This window comes from Thermobia domestica, chromosome 12, assembly GCF_964235325.1.
Source record: "Thermobia domestica chromosome 12, izTheDome1.hap1.1, whole genome shotgun sequence".
Lineage (NCBI taxonomy): Eukaryota > Metazoa > Arthropoda > Insecta > Zygentoma > Lepismatidae > Thermobia > Thermobia domestica.
Window position 1 is genome coordinate 55,421,621 of NC_137465.1, and position 5,278 is coordinate 55,426,898.

A 5,278-nucleotide genomic window follows, 5' to 3' on the forward strand; every position below is an offset into this window, starting at 1 on the left:
ACACTTGCTTCATTCCCTTTCCCTGGAGAGTGTTCTCGCCGAGTGTCAAACGTGACGGGCTAACATGGCCATTGATGCCCAGAAATGTAAATCTTCCCTTTTATATTTCAGATTGGCTGTTGACGAAATTATAAATATACTTGCTAACGGAGAAGATAGTCTTGCTGCAAATATTGTCATTACACCACCAGAAAATGAAGAGTTCTCGGAAGAAGAAAAACAGATATAGAAAGGCTATCTAAAAATTAGTTGCCCGCGAAGGGAGAAGCTTCTTTTACAGTAATGCAAACCGGCCAGCTGAGAAATGAATTTATATTTGAGTTTGTTGGATAATGAAGCTCCGAAAACTAGTACATGTAATGAAAGTCAGCCTTCTGCAAATTCGCATAACAAAAGTAATCCCAACAACCAGCAATTGTTGGGAGACCTATTGCGACCAGTCAACAAAGAAAATAAATGAAGTGGGATATGACAAAGGACATTTCATTGTAAAATCAGAAAGACAATCAAGATGTGGACAGTGAAAGCAACACAACATGGAAGTGCTTCTTTTACTTCCATCAGTAGTAAGAATGTAATGTATTGGAAAATAATTATAATGAAAAAAATCTGTTATTATGTGGATATGCATAATATTAACATGTTTCAATATTTGTATACTTTGTATCTAATGAATATTGCTAATTATTGTAAAATCTGTATCCTAAAATGTTAACGAAATAATACTTTAGCCTGGCTAAATTGAAATATTTTCTTTCAGAAACCTGCACCCTTTCAGGCCCGTTGTTCCAAAAATGGAACATTACCGAATTAGGGGTCCATGACATTTTCGTGAACCATAATGTATTTAAATATGTTATTTACCTTTATTTCTACCAATCTGACGGGAACCAAGATTAAATTCGATAAAAAAAAATAATTTGGGTTCAAATGGGTTAAAATAATGAAGATAAATAGGGGTGGGTCTTTAAAATTAGTTAGGAAAGGTAATTTGAAAATCTGGCATAATTTACAAAAATCTAGCATAATTCAGACCCGTGTTTGGCATCATCGCGAGTCTCGAGTGTGGCAACCCTGGGTAGGAGGGATGACGAAACGTTAATGCGTGGGAATGCAACATTCAACGCGTACTTGCTCACACTGTAGCAACGTCATGTGTAAAAAGATTTCCAAACTGTAATAATTGTTGTTGTGAAAATATATACAAAACAGTCACAGTAACGAAAACCATGGGTTGTTAACTTCACTTAGGGAGTTTACTGTTTCAAAGTACTCTGTTAATAAGATAAGAGTTGAGTTGAGAAACAACGAGTTCTTTGTTTTGTTGTCAGCGGCGATAAAAACTGAGGAACACCTGCGGATAAAGAAAGAACTGAGTTTCTCACCAGCTTGGAAGCGCTCAGAACCAAGCAAGAAAAATAACTTCTTTTCCGTGAATAAAATAATGATTTTGTAAAATGAATAAAAGTTAGAAAGAAATACACTGTCTGTCCAAAAGTGTAAACTTGTGGCCATGCTGACGGTCACATAATGAATTGGTATCTTCTGATGAAGATTATGTTTTGAAACTACGGAATTGTTCGCTATTAGCGAACGGTAGAAAACGAATAAGGTTAAAATATAAATACAGATATCCAAGTATCTATAGAAGGAACTGTGCGTGGAATGCAGAAATCTGGAATGTTAATACCTGCAAGTGGAAGTGAAGCCCAGTCATCCTATTGTCCAGGTTCGATGTCCGGTGGAAAGAATGGAACCCAGACCCTCCTTTTTTGTGAAATTGGTCCTGAAAATTTGTATTCGAGGTTGTGATTGTTTGGAAAGTGTAAAGAGAAAACCAGGTTAGTGAACCAAATTCATTCTACTCCATAGTATAATTTGACGATCAAGAAATGATTATGTTAGTGATAGTCACCGTTTGCACGATGTGTAAGTAATAACCTCGTTCCTTATAGAGCTACTTTTCGAGCATTCGCATGTAAACCAAAACAGTTTCTCTTTGGAAAAGGGGGATTATCCAAATGTACATATCATGTATAGTATCTTATTTCAGTATGCGATGTAGAAGGTAGATAAATCCATAGAAATTTCGATATCTCTCTTTAGGCTTGCATAACATTTTTTTAAATATGAACATGTACCAAATTAACTAGGTAATACCGTAATGATATATACAAAGTAAAAAATGAGAATTCGGTAGCGACGTGTTCTGAAATACCTATAGTTCATTATTATTTTATACACTCTCGAAAGAAATGGAAAATATATATTTAAGTGTACAGTTGCACGTCACTGATGGTACGGAGTTCGTATCCCGTCTTCGATATATATATATATATATATATATATATATATATATATATATATATATATATATATATATATATATATATTTAAAAAATCAAAGTTTGCTGTTCACTTTAAAAGATTTTTTTAACGCTAAATTAGAAGAAAATGATGGAAAATAGACTAGGGTAAAGATATCCGTTTCGCTTTCTTGCACGTCTCTATGCTTAATATGTGCTGATACATATAATGTGATATTTCGTGTTTTGTTTATGTATGTATTTGTGTGTAGGTTAATTCTAGGTTAACTTAGGGTAAGGATGTAATGTTGATGTGTGCGAATATGTAATGAATATTAACATAGCAGTTGAGTATTCCTGCTTAATTAATTTGTAATGAATAATAATAATTTGTGCCAAAATAAGTAATATAGCACACAAAACATGAAGGAGCAGGATGTTTAATTCCCTGCATTAAGAATAAATATAAAACTGAAAGCTTGTTGATGATGCATTATAATTTTAACGTAAGTAACAGGGATGATGTAATGACAAGGTTATTTTCTAAGATTTTAAGCGAACTTTTGTAAAATAATATTTTGATTTTTTGCGGTAAAAGAATACGTAATAATGTTCAATACAGTAAATGTAATGCAGATATAGGAGGTGAACATACTGTGAAGCTTAACCAGAGAAATGTAGCATAACCGTACACATTACATTATTTTTTTATTATTTAATTTTTCTTGAGATGCCAATTAAATAGATAAAATTTTGAAACTTAAAATTTTTATTTGAAACAAATACAGAGAAAACCCAATAGTTTAGGGAATCTAGGTATGTTTGAACAAAAGTGGTACAAGGGTAGATTCAGTAACAAGATTCTGTAATAATTACGGAGAAACAGATCAACAGAAAGTGAAACGGTACAGATAGCGTTACAGGGGAACCCAAAAGTAGACATAACAGCCTTTCAAATTTTTTTTCTTTGGGTCGTTGCGCAGAATTATCAAGATTTTTTTTTTACTCATGACCCCTTTTGAGTTCAGCGTTCCCACATGATAGTGGAGTGCACGAATGTTTTGTGGGTTGCCAGGCGCACTTCTGTGGGGGCCCAAACAGGTTTTTGACTGGTTAAACTTGCAATGCATTTGGGCACACTTCAATCAAGGGAAGGTGAACGTCATACAATACACAAGTCAGATGCATAATTACATTTTCTTTTATTTATTTATTTCTGGATAGTAACAAATATTCACTACTAGTTCACAAGATGAATATATACTAGTTCACATACAAGTTCCTCAGTGATGCCTGACCTGACTACGATCTGTCCTATAGTAGAGGAACTATAAGGACCTTTCAAGTTAATTTTTTCACGTTTTCGGCACCTTATAACTAACAAACTATGCACTTCCGCCCACAGGTCCATGTAAGTAGATACTTCGTTCTCGTTCTCGTTCACCCATCGTTCAAAAGTGAACACCTGTTCATGCTATTGTTCTTTTGTTTCTTTTGTTCTTTTGCTGTAATACTGCCATTGCATTCCAAAATATCATGAAAGAGATAGGACGCAGATGTGAGTTTCTTTTATTGTATTCAAGAATATCGTTAGTATGTTGACCTTGAGAGTATATACATGTGCGTGGAAATAATGTTAGTAAAGTCTGATGAAAAATAATAATTGACAAGGCGGCTATCATTGTTCTTGGTATTCAAAATTCTCGTTTAGTGGGAGGTAGTACGCAGATGTACGTTTTTGTATTGTATTCAGGAATTTTCTTTGAATGTTGACTTTACCTGAGACACGTAAGCCTGGGAACAATATTATGAATTTCTGAGAATAGATAGTAATTGACAGGGCGGCTTTCTTTGTTCTTGGTATTCAAGAAAGGCGTTTGATTGTTTAGGGCAGGTAGAACGCAGGTTACGTTTTTGTATTGTATTCAGGAATGTCAGAAATTCAATTACAGCTCCCACCAAGTGAACTTTGTGCTAAACAAACATCGTGTCTGTGGGTTTTCTCGGGGTTCCTTCCACATTTTCATTTCATTATTTATTTCTTAAGGATTCCACTTTAATACATTTTAAAAATAGGTGGCAGGACATAACAGAGAGATATTAAACTGAAAGATTTCACTTTCATTTCATTCGCCAGACACTGTCGATCCTAATGTTTCATCAAGAATAAACTGACCTGTATGAGTCCCTGGTTTGATCGATGGATAATTAAATCTGTGATACACAATATTGTGTTCGTGGGTTTTGTTCATGTTGTTTCCTATTATTCGGTCACTTTTTCTTATCTTAGCAAGAATAAACTTTGATGGAAAATTTCATCAATACTTGTGTGATAAGTACGCTCGCAAAATTACAAATAATATAATGTACAGTTCATCAAACATTATTAGTGTTAAGTTCCATATGATATAGCTTGGGTGTTGGAAAACCCAAGCCTTAAGATCACGTCTCATAAAGTCTCAATACTGAAAACTCCAATTGTGTTTACATTTCAGCTTTTCGAAAATTGTAAGTTAAGTCTCAAGTAACTTGGGTGCTGGAAACTCCAATTTTGGTATTTTTTCAACATTTTTTTTAAATATAAGTTAGTTTCAGTATTGGAAACCAATGAAAAATGGAAATTTCATTTTCCTTCACAGCTAAAGAATAACACACACACACACACACATATATATATATATATATATATATATATATATATATATATATATATATATATATATATATATATATATTCACTTACAGCACACACAGAGGGAGAAAGAGAAAAAAAGAGATACACACATGAAGTTGGAAAAGCTATTGCATTGAAAATTTCTTTTTCAACAGGTGAAAAGATGACAAGAGCAACAACTAACGTTCACTCTTTCTTCTCCTAAGTCAAACAGTTACGTTTTATTTACGTATACCTGTTGAGAGGACAATAAGAAAATTGTAAAATAAAACACTGAATTTCAAATTTCTAACTATCT

General features: G+C 33.4%; 1 long non-coding RNA gene across 2 annotated transcripts in view; it reads left to right on the forward strand.

Annotated features, from left to right (window-relative positions):
• The first annotated feature begins 1,338 nt into the window (after positions 1-1,338).
• Positions 1,339-5,278, forward strand: part of LOC145665713 (uncharacterized) — a 55,498-nt gene continuing 51,558 nt past the window's right edge. For both annotated transcript variants that reach the window (XR_014127615.1, XR_014127616.1), the window contains exon 1: positions 1,339-1,841. This is a non-coding gene — a long non-coding RNA (uncharacterized LOC145665713). The remainder of the gene's footprint in view (positions 1,842-5,278) is intronic.